We start from the raw sequence: 23,465 nt of genomic DNA on the forward strand, positions 1-23,465 counted from the left end.
TTGCAAGGCTAGTTGTTGTAGCAGTGGAGTGCAGAAGACCGCTGTAAGTGGAGTGGAGACGTGCTATGAGGATCCTGGGAGGATGCCAGCTGTCAGATGACAGATACGTGCAGCTTGTGTCCTGGGGTGTGCCCCAAGATGTAGATTTCAGGTATTCAAGATGGCGGCTGGAGGAGCAGGCAGTGAGCTGGAGTTGCCAGGTACCCGCTCAGCATTTCATGTTGGGAATTGTTGGAATCTAGTTTCCTCACCGCAGATGATAAGATAGGAAGCTGCATGTTAATGAGGTGAGATTCAGTGTCAATGTGGCTAGTAACAAAGAGTAACCCCGTTAAATAGACATCTTGACACTCTGAGTGAGACCCTTATCTCAGCACCGGGAACGTAGATGGAACTTAGTTGAGAAAGGCCTTACAGGACTTCTGATTCTCCCAGATCTTTTGCCGTAAACTATATTGTTCAGGTCTCGACAAGATTCACTCACAATATCACACGTCTGTACAAGCCAAGATAAAATCTCACGCATTCAATTTTAGACAGGCCTCAAGGTTTATTTGTGTTAACTGAGCCAAATAGACTGTGCCTATTGTATATACACAGACAGTTTGACGGTTTTAAGAAAATAAATTTCAGGCAGCTTGCCTCATTTTCAGTCATGCGCTTCGTGGGATGAGGCAAGGGTACAGTAGCAATGGGTGAGTTTGGGAGGGGCTGTGATCAAGATTCTGTGGTGCCAGGTATGGAACTTCTACAGGTAGGATCAAGGCTTGTTTTAAAATAAAATAGTTTTGCTAAAATGTACTCATTTTTAAACTGGACGGGAATACTGATTTGCAACAGAAGTATGCCAAACCTGACTTGCCATTCGACAAGAAGATCTATTTGTATATCAAATTCCACTTTCCCCGATAACATTTGATTTCCCACCAACAACAATCTATCTCTGCTTTAACAATATTCAATCACCCCATGTCCACTTCTGAGGCAGACAATACCAAAGTCACAGAAACCTCAAAAAGAGAAGCATTTTCCTCGTCTCTGTCCTAAAAGGACATCCTCGAATTAAAAGGTGGTGTCCCCTAATTCTGGTTAAGTCTTAAATTGCTATAAGTAAGAGGCAGTATTGCCATAAGTAAGGGGCATTTATCCCTGAACTGTTAATCCAGAGACCCAGATAATATTCTGGGGACCACTGTGGCAGACAGTGGAATTTGCATTCAATAAAAAAAATGGAATTAAGAGTCTAACAATGACCATGAATCCATTGTTGATTGTCAGAAAAACCCATCTGGTTCGCTAATGACCTTTATGGAAGGAAACTGTCATCCTTACCTGAGCTGGACTATATGTGACTCCAGACCCACAGCAATGTGTGTGACTCTTAACTGCCCTCTGGGCAATTAGGGATGGGTAATAAATGCTGGCCTGACCAACGATCCCCCCCTCCAACAATGAATAAAAGAAAAATCTGTACACTAACCAATCTTATCCTTACTGCTATGTCTTGCCAGTCCACTACCTGGAGATCCACTGCTATGCTGTGCCATGTTTACTTGACTGAATGTACTTGCAAAGCAGGAGCAGTAAGGTCCTGTTTCAAATCTGGTGTCTTTCATGTAAATGTGTGCAATACCTCAGCAGGCAAACGGGAAACACTTCAATGGTACAAGGCCAATATGAAGCATGAAGGCACTTCATTTTGCAAACAATAAACTTGCAGAGCAATGATTAAAATCAAAACTCATTCAAGCAAATTGGCAGCATGTGCAACTGCACTTCACCTTTCAACACCCATTCAAAATTGAACTCAGCAGTTTTAGATCATCTACTCCCATTTTGCTTCTTGCCTCTTTATTGACCTTGTTATTCTTTTCTCATATTTTTCTTTATTTTCCTTTACCTTGTATTAAAGTTGTTACCTATTCCAGCTGCACATTTTAGGAACATAAGAACAACAGGTGGCCATTCAGCCCGTTGAGCCTGCTCTGCCACTCAATTCAATCATGGCTGATCATCTAAATCAAGGTCAATCCTGTTACTTTGCATGTTCCATTTTCATTAGCTTTGGCCTTATATTGTGAAAACATTTGTCATTTGGTCTTTCCTGCCTTCCACATGGTCACAAATTCTTTCCTTTCACTCTTCTTCCCATCCTCTCCTCTTTCTCTTTCTCAATATATCTATTACAGTTTTAACTTGTCCCAGTTCTGAGTAAAGGTGAGCAGAGGTGAAATATTGGGCCAGGTTATTGAAAGCAGTGTTGGGAACCCAACACTTTGAATGAATTCTTGCTTATCTGGTTGAACTGTGCCGCTCTTGTGAAGCTCATTTTGAAGGTACATTCCCTGTTTTGGCATGAGGTGAACCCAGTTAGTGATGTCAAGCACCTCCAGGTGGTGCAAGCTGTTCACGGTGTGTCATTGGCAGTAACAGGTGGCAGCCATGTTGGGGCAGTCTTGCCAAAGGGACGAAACAGCTCATCAGAGGGCAGCAGTGGATGTACCATTGCTCAAGCCAATGTAATGTAAATGCTCCTGTGTAGATACCTGTTGGCCCAGTAACATTCTATATCACAATATGATCATTCCTTTGGCTCCAGGGAGAATCCTGACTAACTTGCATCCCCAGACTGTTCTGGTTTCCCGAAATATGTATTTAAAGTTGCATTCCAGACTGCCCTCCCCTTCCTAAAGAAACTTAAGGACTGTTAAGACCATAGGGTCACAGGAGCAAAAGTAGCCCATTGAGTCTGCTCCTTCTTTCAATGAGATCATAGTTGATCTGGTAATCTTCAACTCCACTTTCCTGCCTTTTCCCCATAACCCTTGATTCCTTTACTGATTAAAAATCTGTCTGTCCTCAGCCTTGAATATACTTATCTGACCAACCTCAGCAGCCCTTTGTGGTAAATAACTCCACAGCTCCACTGCACTCTGAGAGAAGAAATTCCTCCTGATCTCTGTCTTAAATACGCCACCTTTTGTTTTGAAATTATGCTCTCTGGTCCTACAAGGAGAAGAAACCTCTCCACATCTACCCTGTCAAGTCCTCTAAGAATCTTATACGTTTCAATAAAGTTGCCTCTCTTTCTTCTATATTTAAATGAGTACAGGCCCAACATACTCAACGTCTCCTCAATAAGACAGTCCTCCAGCTCTTGGTAACAGCCTAGTGAATCTTCTCTGGACTGTTTCCAATGCCTCTATATCTTACAATGTGTGGATTTCTCATTCGTTTCACCCCATGCCCCCACCTCCTCAAAGTGCCTTTCCTTGCCTGGGCGAAACTATCCTTGTTCTGGTCTTACTCTGTGTACACAAACAGCTCACAACAAATGAGTAGTGTAATCAAGCTTCTTTACTGAGAATATACACTGACTGCAATTGTCCTCACTAGACCAACACCTAGTCCTGCCACTTGCAAAAGTCTGTCCTCAGCTGGATGATATGCTGAATGAAACGTCTTCATGACTTTGATTGTTGAGCAGACCTCTTCTCCCCATCAAACGATCACTCAGATCCTCTCAAGCTCCTGATCTTTATGTTATGAAGAATGTCACTAATGCCAATGCTCATGCCCCCTTCAGGTTGTCAGGCGGATACTTGTCCAATTCCTTCAGACCAGGAATTGTTGCATGGCATTGATTTTGTCTTTGTCACTGTCCATCTTGTGCATTTCTTCCCCCTGTCAAGCCAGCCTTCACACATTCATAAGATTTTCATCTTCAGCTAGAAAAAGATATCAACTTCTACAAGTATTATCATATTATGTTGACACTGGCTCGTTGAATGAGCAATATAACTAATGCCATTATCCTGCCTTTTGCCCATCACTCTCCACCCAATGCCCTCTCAAATGCCTGGTTTGAACCTGCCTGTAAGGTCTTCTTAAAGTTGAACAGTCTCGGTTCTTATCATTCCAGTTTCAGTTGGAAAATAAGAAGTTCTTACTGTTCAAAGCAGATCTTTTTTATCCTTTGTCCACTTCATAACCATCACAAAACTGTTTATTGTAGATTTGTTCAGTCGCTATTGCCTTCCTGTTTTCCACCACCTCATTATCAACAGCCATCTATAATTGACTGTAAAAGTATAAAAGCAAACACAAAACACTAATAGAAATTAGCTTATAAATTATGAAGACAATGTTAAGTATTGCAATAACTTTGAAAATTTCAGTCTCCCACCATGGATACCCGCTGAACATTTCCAAAATTTTCTGTTTTAAATCTGACTAACAGCAATCAAAGTCATTTCTTTTCACAAAAAATGGGATCAGGAAATAATAATAATCTGCTACATCACTTCAATGTGAATATGTATTAGTTTTTGAAATTACATCTCTTTTTGGAAACATCAGCTCATGAAATTGACCTCATACATCGTATACTTCAAACACAAGCCTAGGTCACTTGAATTTTCAGCTTAGTAGGTGTTGATGTTTGTTGGGTTCATGAGAGATGAGGTTACAAAATAGTTAATGGTTCATTAAGATCTCAGCTGAACTACACATTGCATCCTATCCGCTGAGTATTATTTGTCAAAGCCTACACCATGTTAACTGTGTATCACCTCATTTGTTTCAAAGCACTTTGTGAAAATATCGGCAAAAAAAAATCCCAAAATATCACAGTGGCTTAACAAATCCCAGTAATTATTGCATTTGGCTGCGAGGGAATTCTCATTTGTAGTTATAGTAATGATCTTGACTCAAATGGATGAGGCCTTTCCTACACATAATATTTTTTAATTGAGGAGCTAATTTTGATTTTGTGCAATCTTTAATTGAAATGTTTCTGGATGAGAAATTACACAAAAATGATACTAATTATCTGGTCATTACCATATTGCTATTTGTTAGAGTTTTCTGTGAGCAAGTTGCCTACCACATTTTTTATGTTATTGCAGCAACTACACTTTACATGTACCTCGATGGGTGTTAAGTTCTTTTGAATGCCATCACATTGACCGAAACCTGGCTCCAGATAGTCTATGACTGAGAATAATCCGGGCTAGAGAATTCTGAGAAACATAAAGGAAGGAATAACACTTATGGAAATACGTAAGGGAAAGAAGATACGTCATTTGGTTAATTGTATTACTTGATTTCTTTTAGCTAAGTGGAACCTGTTCTGCTCACTTGAGAGATAGTAGAAACTGCACATGCTGGAGATTCTGAGATAACAAGGTGTAGAGCTGGGTGAACACAGCAGGCCAAACAGCTTGCGATCTGTGGCTACCATTTACTAACACTGTGACACACAGAGAAATAGGACATTGTTAATTGAAGTTGAATGAAGTTGCCATTTTGTTAGTTTTGAATATAGATAGAGATTTCTGGTAGTTTCTCGAATGTAATCAGACAAAAGAATAGACAAAAGAATCCCAGATGTCCTCATATTTCAAGGACCGCAACTTCCCACCCGTCAGTGGTCAAAAACGCCCTCAACTGTATCTCTTGCGTTTCCTGCACCTCAGCCCTCACACCCCCTCCCGCAATAAAATAGACAGAATTCCCCTTGTCCTCATGTATCATCCCATTAAGCTCTGAATTCAATGCATCATTCTCTGCCACTTCCACCACCTGCAATCTGACCCCACTACGAAGGATATATTTCCCTCCCCACCCCAATCTGCCTTCCGGAGGGGCCGCTCTCTCTGCAACTCCCTCGTCCGCTCCACACTCCCCACTAGTCCCACCACACCCAGCACTTTTCCCTGCAACCGCAGGAGGTGCTACACCTGCCCCCACACCTCCCCCCTCACCTCCATCCCAGGCCCCAAAAAAACCCTCCACATCAAACAGATGTTCACCTGCACATCCGCTAATGTGGTCTATTGTATCCGCTGTTCCCGATGTGGCCTCCTCTACATCGGTGAGACCAAGCGGAGGCTCGGAGACCGCTTTGTGGAGCACCTACGCTTGGTTTGCGACAAACGACAACACCTCCCAGTCGCAAATCACTTCAGCTCCCACTCCCACTCCCTGGACAACATGTCCATCCTGGGCCCCCTCCAGTGTCACAATAACGCCACCCGGAAACTGGAGGAGCAGCACCTCATATTCCGCCTTGGAAGCCTACAACCCAATGGTCTCAATGTGGACTTTACTAGCTTAAAAATCTTCCCAACCCGACCTCTTCCCAAGACCAGTGCCCCCTCTCATCCCCGCCTCATTGACCTGTCCATCTTCCCTCCCACCTATCACTCCTCCCACCTCACTGACCAATCCCCACCACTACCTACCTACACTCACCTTTACTAGCTTCATCCCCACCTCCTTGACCTGTCTGTCTTCTCTCCCACCTATCCGCTCCACTATCTACCTGCTATCACCACCCCCTTTCTATTTATTTCAGAGCCCCCTTCGCCTCCCCCATTTCTGAAGAAGGGTCCCGACCTGAAACGTCAGCTTTCCTGCTCCTCTGATGCTGCCTGGCCTGCTGTGTTCCTCCAGCTACACACTGTGTTATCTCAGATAAAAGAATACCTGTCTGCGAAGCAGTGAAAAGACAACTCCAAAAACACTGCCCATTGCTGGATCCTGCTCTGGACTCTGTATTCAAGCAGAGAAAGCACACAGTTCAAGACCTTATGATACAAATGTAGCTGCGGCCTTTATCTGTTGAATAGTGCCCTTTAGAAAAGTTCACTGTGAATTAAACAAAAGTCTAAGATCCAGGGACAAAACAATTACAACCACCCTGCTTATAATCTCTTCCACTCTCTCCCAACAGGCAGGAGATACAAAAGCTTAAAAACAAAAAATTCAAGAACAGTTTCTTCCCCACTGTTATTAGACTTCTGAATGGACTTCTCAAATTTCAAATCTAATGTTGATCTTGCTTTTGTACACCTCCTGTGTAGCACACTTGGGCTGATAAGTGGCAAGTAATATTTGTGCCACTTAAGTGCAAAGCAAAGGCTGTCTCAAAGAAGAGAGAATCAAACTATTGCCCCTTGATCTTCAATGGCATTGCAATCACTGAATCTCTCCACAACACCCCACCTCCACACCTCACCCCCCCACCCCCCACTATCAACAGCTTGAGGGTTATCATTGATAAACTGAACTGGATACACCATATAATGCTGTCGCTATTAGAGCAGGTCAGAGGCTAGGAATTGTGTGGCAAGTAACTCACCTCCTATCTCCCCAAAGCCTGTCCACTAGTGACAAGGCACAAGTCAGCAGTGTGATGGGATACTCTCCATTTGCATGTATGCGTGCAGCTCCAACAACACTTAAGAAGCTCTACACCATGTGGACCAAGACAATCCACTCATTTGGCACCTTCAACATCCACTCCCTCCACCACTGACACTCGGTAGCAGCAGTGTGTACTGTTTACAAGTTTCACTGCAGAAATTCACCAACGCTCCTTAGTCAACGCCTTCCAAACATATGCCCACTACCATCTAGAAGGGCAAAGACAGCAGACATATGGGAACACACCACCTGCAAGTTCCCTTACAAACCATGTACTATCCTGATTGGGAAATATATCACTATTTCTTCAGTGTCACTGGGTCAACGTCTTGGAATTCCCTTCCTAACAGCACAGTGAGTGACCCTATGCCCAATGACTGAGAGATTCTATAGGCAACTCACCACTACTCCAGGGCAATTAGGGATGGCCAGTAAAAAGTGGACTAGCCAGCAACACCCACATCCCATGAATGAATTTCTAAAAAATTAAAAATATATGCTACCCAGCATGGAGCAGTTTTGCTTGACATTGTTTTGAGCTGGATGATGTGTTGAGTAAGTTTACTATTGCTGGGTTTAAGTTTTATGGAAGGTATTCCTGTGCCCTGCTTTGAGTTCCCAGTGTCACTGAGGTCCAGATGATTTCCCAAGATCCTATTATTACACCTATTCATGACAGCATTGTCAGAGTAAGACCATAAGACAATAAGAAAATGCAACAGAAGTAGGCCATTTGGCCCCTTGAGCCTGCTCTGCCATTTAGTAGGATCTTGTCTGATCCTCACATCCACTTTCCTGCCCTTTCCCTATAACCCTTGATTCCCTGACTGTTCAAGGATCCATCTCAGCCTTAGGTATGCACAAGGACTCCGTCCCACTAGTCTCTGTGGCAAGAAGCTCCAAAGACTCACAATCCTCTGAGAGAAGAAATTCCTCCTCATCTCAGGCTTAAGTTGGTGCCTTTTATTCTGAGACTTTGCCCTCTGGCCCTAGACTCTCCCATGAGAGGAAACATTCTCTCAGCATTTACTCTGTCAAGTCCCTTAAGAATCCAATACATTTCAATGCAATCACCCCTCATTCTTCTAAACTCCAGTGAGTAGAGTCCCAATCTGCTTAACCCTTGCTTAGAAGACAATCCCTCCGTACAAGGATCATCCTAGTGAACCTTCTCTGAGCTGCCTCCAATGAAATGATAGGTTTTCTTAAATAAGGGAGCTAAAAACTGCTGACTGTACTCCAGATGTGGTCTCAGCATCACCATGTACAGTTGCAGTAAGACTTCGCTAATATTATTTTCCAACCCCCTTGAAATAAGGGCCAACATTCCCTTAACCTTCCTGATCACTTGTGCGCTAGCTTTCTGTGTTTCATGTACAAGTACACCCAAGTCCCTTTGTGTTGCAGCTTTCTGCAGTTTTTTCTCCATTTAAATAATACTGTTATTTTGTTCTCCCTTCCAAAATGAGCAACTTCACATTTTCCCACATTACACTCCATTTGCCAGTTTTTTTCCCACTTACTTAACCTATCAATATTTCTCTACAAGATACAAAAACAGAAATTGTTGGAAGGACTATTTTTATCCTCTTTTTATTCAGTTCCCTCCATAAGATGTTTGTTTCCCTCTCGCAAGCTACCTTTCCATCTATTTTTGTATCATCTACAAATTTGTATAGAGTACATTCAATTCCTTACTCCAAGTCATTAATACATAATCCCAGCACTGATCCCTGAGGAACCTCATTGGCTGTGGGTCACCAACCTGAAAAAGAACCCTTAATTCCCACTTGCTGCGCCTTGCCTGTTAGCCAATTCTCTATCCGTGCCAATACGCTACCTTCAACACCATAGGCCCTTATTTAATTATAGATCATAGAATCCCGACAGAGTGGAAACAGGCCCTTCAGCCCAACAAATCCACACCAACCCTTCGCGCATCCCACCCAGACCCATCCCCCTATAACCCACCTCATCTACACATCCCTGAACACTATGGGCAATTTAACATGGCCAATCCACCTAGCCTGCACATCTTTGGACTGTGGGAGGAAACCAGAGCACCCAGAGGAACGTGGGAGAACGTGCAAACTCCACACAGACAGTGACCTGAGGGCGGAATCAAACCCAGGTCCCTGGTGCTGTGAGGCAGCAGTGCTAACCACTGAGCCACTGAGCCACTGTGCCACCCCCAAAAACGCTTAGATCCTTCCCACCAGGGAATTGAACACCCGCTGGCCATGTGGCAGGCAGGAATACGAACCACTGAACTACCGAAGACAGCGTTGTTGTTAGCTAAACACCAGATGGCTCTCTAAAGGGAGTGTACCTTTAGTTACAATTGCATACCGAGGTCTGCCTAATATTACTTAGGTTACTCTTTGACAGAACATACCAGAGCTCTGTAAATAACAGCAGTAAGGTGGGGGGCCGGCAGGGGGAGGTGGGTGTTGGTATGCACATTCTCCCTGTATCTGCGTGTGTTTCCTCCGGGTGTTCTGATTTCCTCCCACAGTCCAAAGATGTGGATTGGCCATGCTAAATTGCCCGTAGTGTTCAGGGATGTGTAGATTAGGTGGGTTATGAGGGATGGGTCTGTGTGGGATGCTCTGAGGGTCAATGTTGACTTGTTGGGCCGAAGGGCCTGTTTCCACACTGTAGGGATTCTATGAAGTGCTGGAGAAGCTCCATATCTGGCCGACAAGTGTTCAGCCTGACAAGTCCACACAAACCCTCCAAGCATCCCACCCAGGCCCATCCCCCTATAACCCACCTAATCTACACATCCCTGAACACTACAGGCAATTTAACATGGCCAATCCACCTAACCTGCACATCTTTGGACTGTGGGAGGAAACCCACACAGACGAGGGGAGAATGTGCAAACTCCACACAGACAGTGACCCGAGGGCGGAATTGAACCCAGGTCCCTGGCGCTGTGAGGCAGCAGTGCTAACCACTGAGCCACTGTGCCACCTTAACCTTTTGTGGGGCATCTTGTTGAGTGTCTTCTAGAAATCCTGATACAATACATACAGCAAGAGTTTTGCTTATTGATCTTTTGACTGCATTGCAAATCATTCTGTCGATGCAGTTGGATTGCAGAGCTTTCTGCGACTTCAACGCAATTTTAAATTTCCCATCTTGAGTTCAAATCTCTCAATAGCCTCAATCCAATCCCATTCCTGTAAATTCCTCCGGTCATGTACCATCTGGGACAACAAGGTGCAGAGCTGGATGAACACAGCAGGCCAAGCAGCATCATAGGAGCAGAAAGGCTGACGTTTCGGGCCTAGACCCTTCATCAGAAATGAAGGAGGGGAAGGGGATTCTGAAATAAATAGGGAGAGAGGGGGAGGCAGATAGACGATGGATAGAGGAGAGGATAGGTGGAGAGGAAACAAACAGGTCAAAGAGGCGGGGATGGAGCCAGTAAAGGTGAGTGTAGGTGGGGAGGTAGGGAGGGGATAGGTCAGTCCAGGGCGGACGGACAGGTCAAGGGGGCGGGATGAGGTTAGTAGGTAGGAGATGGGGGTGCGGCTTGAGGTGGGAGGAGGGGATATGTGGGAGGAAGAACAGGTTAGGGAGGCAGGGACGAGCTGAACTGGTTTTGGGATGCAGTAGGGGGAGGGGAGATTTTGAAGCTTGTGAAATCCACATTGATACCATTGGGCTGCAGGGTTCCCAAGCGGAATATGAGTTGCTGTTCCTGCAACCTTCGGGTGGCATTGTTGTGGCACTGCAGGAGGCCCAGGATGGACATGTCATCTGAGGAATGGGAGGGGGAGTTGAAATGGTTCGCGACTGAAAGGTGCAGTTGTTTATTGCGAACCGAGCGTGGGTGTTCTGCAAAGCCGTCCCCGAGCCTCCGCTTGGTTTCCCCGATGTAGAGGAAGCCGCACCAGGTACAGCGGATGCAGTATACCACATTGGCAGATGTGCAGGTGAACATCTGCTTGATGTGGAAAGTCTTCTTGGGGCCTGGGATGGGGGTGAGGGAGGAGGTATGGGGGCAGGTGTAGCACTTCCTGCGGTTGCAGGGAAAAGTGCCGGGGGTGGTGGGGCTGGAGGGGAGTGTGGAGCGGACAAGGGAGTCACGGAGAGAGTTGTCCCTCCGGAAAGCAGATAAGGGTGGGGAGGGAAAGATGTCTTTGGTGGTGGGGTCGGATTGCAGATGGCGGAAGTGTCGGAGGATGATGCGTTGGATCCGGAGGTTGGTGGGGTGGTATGTGAGGACGAGGTCCAGAATCTCTGATTCATGTACCATCTGGGAATGGGTCTTTCAAGTGTCTCGCCTTTCAAAGAAATCTCCAGATTAACAACTCCAAAATCAGAATTTGACATCATTTATTTAATCCCTCATTTGTCCTGCTGGGATTGAGTAACGCCAGGAATTGAAAAGAACTTTCAGAAACTCCCATATAATGTCGCAATAAACAGCACATTTGCAAAAGGAAATATGAGCTTATCTGATGATAACTCGTCTAATTGTTGAACTAATTTGTTGATGTGCTGGAGAGAAATTCAAATTGACAAGCTCCTCATTTCATTTTAATACGTGTCATCACCAGTTTTGAATATTTTTGTTGCTGGTTTGGACTTGTCACAACAATTTCTTGTAAAATCTTTGCTCTGCAAAGGAGTTCAAATAACCTCACATCGGCAAATTTCTGAACTTTGCACCTTGTTTGTCAAAACAATTGTATCTAGTATGTTTAATATATTACAGTTTCTCGTAGTTTTAAATTGTTTTGCCGTGCAGAGATACTCAATTTAACGCAATGATTGAGAAAGTTCAGAAATAATAAAACGTCGTAACTGCAGGAAAATGTTACCATGCTTTGGATCTATCGCTGAATGACAAATGAGAGAAGAAGAGAAAGGTGTATAGAATCCACTTTATAAATTTTGACTATAAATATATTAACCAATGCAATATGTGTGAGGTGAAATCAAAAATATTAAGGGGAATGGACATGGTCGGTGGTGAAAAAATATTTCTGCTAGTACGTGTGTCAAGGGGGCATAGACAAAAAATGAGAGCTTGGCCATTTCAGAACAAAATTAGGAACAAAAAGCAGATTTACACACAAAGTATGCTAGAAGTTGAAATTCTATTCTACAAACAGTAACAGGTATTCATGATAAGTCTCGAGTTTGACAGATCTTTGCTAACGAAGAGGATATGGAGTTAGGTTGAGGATTTGTCATCACCTCAGTGAATGCTGGAACAGGCTCCAGAGGTTAAATAGTCCTGTGTTTCTACGTCACTATTTGAAACTTTTTGTCTAAGTGAGAGTTCATTGAAATTACTTCCACTTTGACACTGCACCAGAAACGAGGTGAGAACACAAGACATTGTTGAACACAAATGGAGTAACCACAAGATTTTCAGTGAAGGGATAGTATCAAGTGAGATTCAATTCTGAGGAAGTACCAACAGTGGATATCATTAGTTTTTCACAGAATACAATCGCAGGATCTTAACAGTAGGAGGCCATTTGATCCATCATTCCTGTGCTGACCTTTCTTGAAACAGCTATCTAATGAAGTCCCAAACACAGATAAAACCCATATACCTACAAATGTGCTATCCTCAAACTTGTGTCCAAATGTATTTTGATTGATTTGATGAAATATGCTTTTACCATCTTTTCAGATAGTTTTTCCAGATCTAAATGATTTGTTTTATTGCTGGAAAGACAGACATGCTGCTAAAACCCTTTTGTTATGTTCTCATCAGGGAAAACTCAAGAATGCCAAATTTCAAACAACCACAGCAATTTATACTGCAAGGGAACAGGATGCTGGTTGGCAAATTGACTCCGTTTGGCCAAATAATTGCCATGGAGAAAGTGTCAAGGTATAATAGGCTTCCTAAACTCCAAAGTCATTCAAAAAATGTTGGAAGGCTTGAGTATATTTCTTTTGTTTGTAGACAATATTGTTAAATCAGCTGTGTTTAACATAAATTGAATATCTTAAATTAGTTGTTGGTCGGACTATTAATACATTTGGGATTGTTCAGCAAGTGCTTTCCAGTCACAAAGCACCTGTAACATTACATATTTTGCTTTGGGTTTTACAAGTACAATCTAGTTGACTCTAGTGTCCCCACTATCTATGATGAACAACTGAAGAGGAACATGCCGTTTAATTTGGTTAACTAATCATTTGGATTATTGGCCTACCTCTTGACTTCACCCTGGCACTGAAACTCATACTTTATGTTACACTTTATGTTGTTCAATTATGTGCTAAATAGAACATCATTTTGACTTGAGAGCAGAATCCTGTTGGAGGAAAGTTCCATTCCAATTGTAATACTGTGAAGCAGCATAACTTGTTGTTTAAATTTGAGAGATATTTTTTGTAAGCAGCAGATTTTTTTTTACTGGTCAACCTGGACTGAGTAATCTTCATATTGTACCTGAAACTGAACCTCATGAATTCCAGTTGATGTTATGGCCATCTTCAACGATGAAAGATAAGCATATGCAATAAAATGAAAAGAATGACTTCAGCTGAAAAGCTGAGAAATAGAGTTGTTTCCAGCAATGGTGTTTTCTGAAGTATTGTCACAGGTCCTAGAATATGTAGACTTGAGATGTCTCAGTGCTGGTATGACCATTTATTTTCAATACGACAGGTTTACGTAGGAGTTTCAATTATAAAAGTGCTTTGAGAATATGTAACAGGAATACTTGACCTTGTAACTCATGTAGATGTAGGATATTTATAATGTATACTGTAGATTTGCCTGGAAAATGCTTAGACCCACCAGTAGATTTCCCAAAACAGCTGTCATACCATTAGCAGACAGCTGCCGGACCGAAGGTATTAAGAAAAACTTGTTTTTTTAAGTGTCGATATAATTTTAATTATCTTAATGAAACATTTTAGGAATTTTCATTAATTGCAAAGGAATTAATTGTGCCTTTCTTCAGTGACCTGCCAATCCTTAGCCTGGAAGCAGAACCAAAAGGAGTAAGTTAAGAAAGTACCTTTGTGGCCAGACACAAAAGCGAGCGACAGTTAAAGGGACTGAAGGCTGAAAACACAAATGTAGGCAGAGTTAGAAAGAGCAAAATTTTGAATTTTTTTGAGGAGGAGAGTTCAGCTCTCATTTTCCTCTTTGGCCAGAAGAGAATCCCTAGAGTGTGGAAACAGGTCATTTGGCCTGACAAGTCCATACCGACCCTCAGAGCATCCCACCCAGACCTATCCCCCTATAACCCACCTAAGCTACTCATCCCTGAACACTATGGGCAACTTAGCCTGGCCAATCCACGTGGCCTGCACATCTTTGGACTGTGGGAGGAAACCGGAGCACCCGAAGGGAACCCACGCAGACAGGGGGAGAATGTGCAAACTCCGCACAGACAGTCGCCCGAGGCTGGAATTGAACCCGGGTCCCTGGCGCTGTGAGGCAGCAGTGCTAACCACTGAGCCACCGTGCCGCCCTTTTATTTCTGGGCCGTGCCCCTCCCCCTCCCTGACCCTCACCCCTGGGCTGTGCCCCTCCCCCTCCATGCCCCCCACCCCCACGCTGTGCCCATCCATGACTCCCTCCCCCGGTGTGGGCTCCACGTGAAACTCCGTGTGTCTTTGACTGAGAGCTCCACTTCCGCTTCCAGTCCCTCCCCATGATCAGCTGCTGCTGCTCCTCACAGGGAGGACTCCCTCTACACTCCCATCCCCCCCTCTTTGACATACAACGTAAGCTGGCCAAAATAGCATATAACCTGGAAAGCTATGCGTGTAGCTCAGAGATGCTACTGAATTAGATTTTTTTTCAGCAAATCATGAACCAGAGTATTATTCATTGGGTCACGTACAAACCTACACCAAGTGTATTGTTATGACTTGAGGTTGAAGACACTCAGAGAAATGTGATGATAATTATACCTGTAAAACCCAGAGGGAAATGCTGTTGAGAAATAGGATACCAGACCTATCCAGCATGAACAGTATTCTGTGGAACTATGCAGCCAAGTCATGCCATTTGTGCTGTAGGGGAATGCATATGTTATTTAACACACATACACAAATATACACATTAGAAACAAAATTAGGACATTTGCTCCTCTCTAGCTTACTCCACATTTCAATGAGATCGAAACTGATCTGTTTGTGTTTTGAATTTGCAAATTCCACCTTCCCAACTACTCCTTTGATCCACTTGCCTGACAAAAATCTACCTACTCCATCTCAAAAATATAACCTCTCATCTGAGACAGTGAGTTCACGTCCCTCTGAAAAACAATTGTCCTAATTTGTCCCAAAAGGGCAAGCCTTAGTTTTAAAATAGTGGTCCAAATTTCTGGACTCGCCCACCAGAAGAAACATCCTTTCCATGTCCACCTCATAGAATCATAGAGTTGTACAGCACGGAAAGAGACCCTAAGGTCCAACTTGTCCATGTCAACCAGATATCCTAAATTAATCTAGTCCCATTTGCCAGCATTTGGCCCATATCCCTCTAAATTTTCTGAAGAAGGGTCTAGGCCCGAAACGTCAGCTTTCCTGCTCCTCTGATGCTGCTTGGTCTGCTGTGTTCATCCAGCTCTACACCTTGTTAACTCCCTCTAAACCCTTCCTATTCATGTACCCATCCAGATGCCTTTTAAATGTTGTAATTGTACCAGCCTCCACCACTTCCTCTGGCAGCTCATTCCATACCACACCACCCTCTGCATGAAAAAGTTGCCCCTTAAGTCCCTTTTACATCTTTCCCCTCTTACCTTAAAACTATGCCCTCTAGACTTTATTAAGTGTGTACCTAATGTACTTCAATCAAATCATCCTCCCTCTTTTAAACTCCACTGAAAATAAGCCTAGTCTTCCAACCTTCCATCATAAGACAACCTGCTTAATTCAAGTATCAATCGCGAAAACCTCCTCCTAATTGTCTCCAATGCATTTAGAGTCTTTCCTTAAATAAGGAGACCAAAATTGCACATAGTGTTCAAGATGTGATCTCACCAATGTTCTGTATAAGTGTAGTAGGTGTTACATGCCTCTGGAGCAGGTGGGACTTGAACCCAAGTCTCTTAGCCCAGAGACAGGGACACTACCATTACACCACAAGAGCCATAACCATCTTTATTTTTATGTTCAGTTCCTCTCACAAGAAAGGATAGAATTCGATTTTCCTTCTTAATTACTTGCTGGACCTGCATGCTCATGCACTAGAACATCTAGTTCACTTTGCACCTCAGAATTCTGCAGTCATTCTACGTCTGGGGAATGTGCTGTGGCTTTGTTCTATTTGACAAAGTAAACTGTTTCAAATTTACCAACTTTATACTTTATCTGCTAGCTTTTTTGCCCAGTCATTCAATCTACCTGTATCACTCTGCAATTTCTTCATCTCTTCTCACAACATGCTTTCCTCTCTATCTTTGCCTCATCTGCAAATCTGGTGATGGTGCCTTCGCTCCTCTCATTTACATCATTCGCATAAATTTTTAAAAGATTGAGGCTTTGCACAGACTCCTGAGGGATCTCACATCCTCCCATTCAGAAAAATGATCCATTTATCATACTTCCTGTTCTCTGCCATCTAGCCAATTTTCCATCCATGATAGCATATTCCATCAGCTTCTATGTTGAGAAATAATCTTTTTCACTGGCACTGCATTAATTTCAGTTTTGAGGTCCAAGTACAGCATGTCAAAGGATTCCCCTCATCTATAAGTGTGTTATTCCTTCAAAGAGCACCAATAAATTGGATAAACATGACTTCCCTTTCATAAAGCCATTATCACCTAGGATTTTTTTAAGTGTCCAGCTATAACCTTCTTAATGATTGATCCCAACACCTTCTCAATGGACAGCATATTTGTGATGTGTCAACTGTTGTGTTAAAGTAAATCATGCCCTCTTTTAATGTATAATTTGTATCTTAATTCTAGTTTAATTTTTCTTAGTTTTGATTTGTGTTAAATTATAAATCATAAAAGGTGGGTTCCTTGTTTTGAATTGCTTGTGGGGGGTTTGTATCGTAAATTTTGTTATCTTGGTTTATGCTTCCACATGGTGATGGTAACACAATGAATATAGTCCTGAACATCAATTTTATTTACAAATCAGTGGGTTGGCTCTTCCATTGAAACAAATGGAAAATGTGAATGAAACATTCCCTGTTACCGCATAAACCAAAATATCTCACCAAACGAGTTTCATTGTCAACTGTTTTCTACTTTGCTGGAACTTGTATGACAAGTCAGAATGAATAAGTGCGATAGTTCTTTTGAAACTCATGTTAGTCAGTTTGTGAACACAATATAAAGTCCAGTCTTCCCTTCTGGCAGTTAGGCAAATATTGGCAGATATTTTGTGCAGACTGGGATTGGGGTTAATTTTAGACAATTCGTAGATAATTTTGATTTGACTTACCAGATAGCAACCCCACCAGGATTTGGTGGAAGGTGCTTTTGCATTGTTGTCCATTATTACCTCCTATTGAACAGTGAGAGTGAAAAGTTGGTACATTGCACACTTCCTGCCAGATCCTCCAATGGAGGTATTCAATTAAAATTAGCCCCAGTTGCCCTGGGAATTCTGTATGACATGCCACATTGCTGGAATGTGAATCATGGCACCAGGAGCAGTTCTCAACTTACCACCAGGGTAAAAAATAACAATAAATATTTGCATTTATATAGTGACTTTAACATAGTGAATTGTCTCCAAGTACTTCACGGGGCAATTAAATCAGAGGGATTTAGTCTGAGGAACTCTCTTTCCCAAGAAGCCATGGTGTCTGCATCATTGAGTTTTTTTTAAGGCTTATTTAGATAGATTTTTGATAGACAAGGAAGTCATGGATTATGAATGCAAACAGAAAAACAGAGGTAGGGGCCCAGTCAGATCAGCCTGCTGTTATTGATATCAGGTTTGAAGGGCTGTATGGTCTATTCTTGCCTCTAAGTGCTATGTTTCTATGTCACTACATACAATCTATTCATTGTATAACGAACTTGTTGACTCTTTTTTTCTATTGTTTATCTCCCAGGCAACATGGTCACATGATCATTCAGAACAAGCCAGCTACTTTTCACCAGAAATCAGAACCTAGAGAATCTTATTTCTTAAAGGGACCATTGCCCCACATGAATTATAGCTAGTTTTTACCTTTAAAGTATATGAGACACCACAACTCATATTAAAATGTCCTTTTGAATAGGGGCAGCACATTGGCACAGAGGTTGGCACTGCTGCCTTACGGTGCCAAGGACTCAGGTTTCATTGTGGCCTCAGGCGGCTGTCTATGTGGAGCTGGCACATTCTCCCTATGTCTGTATGGCCTTGCCCTCGTTTCCACCCACAGTCAAAAGATGCGCAGGCTAAGCAGATTAGCCGTGGGAAATGCATCGTTACAGGGATAGGGTAAGGGAGTAGGTCTGGCTGGGCTGTGGACTCGATGGGCTGACTGGCCTGATTCCACACTGTAGGGATTCTCTGTTTGGACTAGATGTTGACAACTTGGAAAATTCTATGGTCTATGAATAAAAAAAAACACAGTTTTAATGATCAAAAATAAATCCAAGCTTTGTTGATATAGACTTACACTTCCAAGAACAATGTGTCCAAACATATTATAGGGTTGCAAATCGTCAGTATATTGAAGTCTTTCTTTGCATAACGGAAACAACGCAATTCTTTTTTTCCAAAATATGGTACAAGCAGGAAATGCCAGAAGCTATCAATAACTGGTATGAAAATCAAAACTATATTCACACAAAAATAGTTCAACCGATATTTATTGTGTCGGCACAAAGACTGTGGGTTGAAATTTTATACATTATTTTTGTTGTCTAATGAGTCCCACAAAAGAATCATGGTATGTTTTTACTGTACAATGAATCATAAAATTGTTACCACACAAAAGCAAACCATTTGACCCTTGCGTTCATGCCAAAACTCTGCAGAAACAACTGATCTGGTCCAATCTTTTCCCTGTTGACCTGTAAACATTTTCTGTTCAGATAATTATTCAGAAAGCTATGATTAAATCTGCCTCCATTACATTTTCAGGTAGTTTCTCAATGATTTTTCCTCATGTTGTCTTTGGTTCTTTTGCCAATCACCTTAAATTGGGTGTCCTTTGGTTCTCAAGTATGGGAGGATTCTTTTCCGTATCTGCTCAGCCCAGGTTGCTTGTGAATTTGAGCACCCCTATCAAATTTCTTCTCAGCCGTCTCTTCTCCAGGAAGAACAACTTCTTTTTCCAGTTGTACTTGGAAGAAAAGGAATGAAATATTTGCCTAACAGTTTTGTGAGGAATGAAATATTTGCCTAACAGTTTTGTGAGTGCACGATCCTTTAATAGAGATAATGTTAGACAGTCAACACCCTAGTTCACTCTTAACTCTAAATTATATTTAAACTTTTCCAACTCTAGTAATATTTTCTAGATTTTGTTATTCCTCCCATACCTTGCCTGAAATAACTCCATAGAGGCTGGTATCCCATCATCAAGTCACCCTTTACATACACATGAACAGTCCGTGACTGTGGTACTGCCTCATACAGAGTCAGGCCCCACAGTGTCAGTATTTCTGATGCTTCCCATTTTTATATGTCAGCCAGGACTCCCTGATTGAACCAGATTAACAGCTCCAATCAGGGAACTCATATTCTATGAGGTCCAGCTGGCTAACCTCATTATAATCAGTACAATGTCCTGTTTCACCTTCCAGCTTTCAATGGAAGATCATCCCTTTCTGTTGCCAGTCAGGAAAAATGAAAAACTGTACAATCTGAGAGAAAAAAATGGACAATTGCTGTCGATAAAGTTATTTCCTTTAGCTCTTATGCTGATAATGCTCTGCCAAGCGTTTTTTTTATCCGTGTCCTGAACACAAATTGAGAACCTGAAATATAGCCACTGTCCTCTCCCTTTCCATTCTGAAATCTTCATCTTTCAGACCTCAGCAAAAAATGGATCAGCTGGAAGAGCATAAGACTGAAGATCTAGAATTCCCAACATAATGGTGCTGTGGATCTACCTACAGCACATGGACTGCAGCAGTTCAAGAAGGCAGATCACCATCACTTTCTCGAGGGCAGGTAGGGACAGGCAATAAATGCTGGCCCAGCCAGCAATGCCCACATCCCATAAGTGAATAAAAATAGTTAATTAACTCCCTCTGCTGTATGTGGAAGAAACTCACTGTATTTTCTTGAATGGAAGGAGGAATTTCCCATCAATTTTAACTTTTATACACAAATTAGTCAGAAGAACAGCAGCAGACTTCAATACCCCTCCACCACTATATTATATTTGAATGTGTTTTAGAATCCATATAGATGATTCCTAGCTACAATCTCCAAGCAATCAGGATAACCGCCTCCTTAACATCATTGTGGGCGATTTTTAGATTTGAAACTCTCACTTGCTTAATGACTGACTGTCACAATTATTGATTATACATATGTTCCATGAAGCCAACTAGTTTAACTGTATTCTCCATGCCATAGAGTTAGGGAAGTCAAACTGACTCTGTGTTGGGGGAAGCATTGAGGAATTATGGGAGGTGTTGCCCCAATGGTATTATCACTAGATGATTAATCTAGAGATTCTGGGGACCTGGGTTTGAATCCTGCCATGGCAGATAGAGTCACAGAGATATACAGCACAGAAACAGACCTTTCAGTCCAAATCATCACGCTGACCAAATATTCTAAATTAATCTAATCCCATTTGCCAGCATTTGACCCATATCCCTCTAAACCCTTCCCGTTCATATACCCATCCAGATGCCTTTTAAATGTTGTAATTGTACCAGCCTCCACAACTTCCTCTGGCAGCTCATTCCATTTATGCACCACCCTCTGTGTGAAAAACCTTAGGTCCCTTTTAAATCTCTCCCCTATCACCTTAAGCCTCTAATTTTTGACTCCCCCACCCCAGGGAAAAGACCTTGTATACTTATCCCTATCCATGCTCCTCATGATTTTATAAACCCCTTCAAGGTCACCCCTCAGCCTCTGACACTCCAGGAGAAATAGTCCCAGTCTATCCAAACTCTCCTTATAACTCAAACTCTCAAACCCTGCAAAATCATTGTAAGTCTTTTCCGAACCCTTTCAAGTTTCACAACATCCTTCCTGTAGCATCGAGACCAGAACTGCACACAGTATTCCAATAGTGGCCTAACCAATGTCCTGTACTGCCGCAACATGACTTCCCAACTCCTATACTCAGTGCACTGACCAATAAAGGCAAGCATACCAAATACCTTCTTCACTATCCTATCTACCTGTGACTCCACTTTCAAGGAAATATGAATCTGCACTCCAAGATCTCTTTGCTCAGCAACCCTCCCCAGGACCTAACCATTAAGTCTATAAGCCCTGGCAGCATCACAGGAGCAGGAAAGTTGACGTTTCAGGTCGGGACCCTTCTTCAGAAACTGGCATCCTTACCTGGTCTGGCCTACATGTGACTACAGGCCCACAAAAATGTGGTTGACTCTTAACTGCCCTCTGGGCAATTAGAGATGGGCAATAAATGCCAGTCTAGCCATATCCTGTGATTGAATAAATAAAACTTGGAAGAAGCCTGTGGTATTCTTCAGATTACTGAAGAAGGGTCCCGACCTGAAGTGTTAACTTTCCTGCTCCTCTGATGCTGCCCGGCCTGCTGTGTCCCTCCAGCTCCACACTGTGTTATCTCTGACTCCAGCATCAGCAGTTCTTACTATCTCTAGGTGTATAAATCCTGCCCTGATTTGCCTTTCCAAAATACAGCATCTCATATTTATCTAAATTAAACTCCATCTGCCACTCCTTGGCCCATTGGCCCATCTGATCATGATCCTGTTATACTCTGAAGTAATTTCTTCTTTGTCCACTAACACCTCAAATTTTGGTGCCATCTGCAAACTTACTGACCATATCTCCTATGTTCACATCCAAATCAGTTATATAAATGACAAAAAGCAATGGACCCAGCACTGATCCTTGTGGCACACTGCTGGTCACGGGCCTCCAGTCTGAAAAGCAACCTCCACCATCTCTCTGATGGAACCTGAAATTATTCTTTAAAAGAATTCTGGTATTATGAGTCTAATGATGAGTATTGTCAGTTGTTGGAAAAACCCATCTGGTTCCTTTACGGAAGGAAACTGCCATCCTTACCCTGTCTGGCCTACATGTGACTATAGGCCCACAGAAATGTGGTTGACTCTTAACTGCCCTCTGGGCAATTAGGGATGGGCAATAAATGCCAGCCTGGCCATATCCTGTGATTGAATATATAAAACTTGGAAGAAGCCTGTGGCATTAATATTCACTGCAGCTGACAGAGTGGGGATTGTAAAGCAACCAATAATGTCTGCTTGGCATCGCTGAGCTAAATGGGAGCTCACGGAAAGACACAAGTAAAGGTTTAGCTTTGAGAAACTAGCCGCCAACAGAAAGCTGAGTTATGTCTGTGAATACGTACCGGTTTGCAGTTTCAGAGCCTGCGTCAGCAAAGACACAGATGGTCAACCAGAATAAAGCCAGACACTGAGATAGTGGATGATATAATGTTTCTTGAATGGGAATTTCTGCACGAGTGAAAATTTGTAATCTCTAGTGAAGTTTAATGAGATTTCATAACCCACTGTGTCATTGACGTTTTGGGGGAAGTTACTGAGAAATCTGCAGGATCTGCTTTGATCATAATTGCTATTCCTTGTGCACCATGGGGGTGTGCAATCACAGTATATCCCTCATGTTTAACATATGTTAATTCTGGGTGAGATGCTCTTTGGAGGGTTGTGTGGACTCAATGGGCCAAATGGCCTATTTCCACACTGTAGGGATTCTATGATTCTAAATAATCTCCAGACACAGCCTGTGTCTAGAGTGCCACAGTCCAAGGAGCCTGTGGGCTGTGGCCAGGGTTTGGAATACAGGACAGTTTTGTGGTGGATGCAATCGACAACGCTTGCCACACAACCTATTTGCTTTCTGTGTCCTGTCTAATGTCAATACAGTTTGCTACACCTCATGCTTGCAGGTGCTGTTGTCTGGCCACGATGTCGTCATATTTTCTGTCACTATTAGCAATGAACCAATGCTGTCATCATCTTTGGAACACTTCAGATCGTGTGGAAGCAATCGCCAATCTGTTATCTGCTTTCACAATTGCTGATTAGTTGCATCTGTTCCCCTTATTCTGACATCCTCTGACAAAATTGATCAATAAATTCATGAGGCTCTTGCCTTTAGGACATCAATTCAAAGCAATGAATTCT

At 42.6% G+C, this 23,465-nt stretch overlaps 1 protein-coding gene across 1 annotated transcript in view; it reads left to right on the forward strand.

Moving 5' to 3' along the window:
- The first annotated feature begins 204 nt into the window (after positions 1-204).
- Positions 205-23,465, forward strand: part of gstp1.1 (glutathione S-transferase pi 1.1) — a 34,063-nt gene continuing 10,802 nt past the window's right edge. The window contains exon 1 of the mRNA XM_048600481.1: positions 205-287. The gene's annotated coding sequence lies outside the window, so the exon portion shown is untranslated. The remainder of the gene's footprint in view (positions 288-23,465) is intronic.

This window comes from Rhincodon typus, chromosome 1 (assembly GCF_021869965.1).
Source record: "Rhincodon typus isolate 14 chromosome 1, sRhiTyp1.1, whole genome shotgun sequence".
In the NCBI taxonomy this organism is placed as follows: domain Eukaryota; kingdom Metazoa; phylum Chordata; class Chondrichthyes; order Orectolobiformes; family Rhincodontidae; genus Rhincodon; species Rhincodon typus.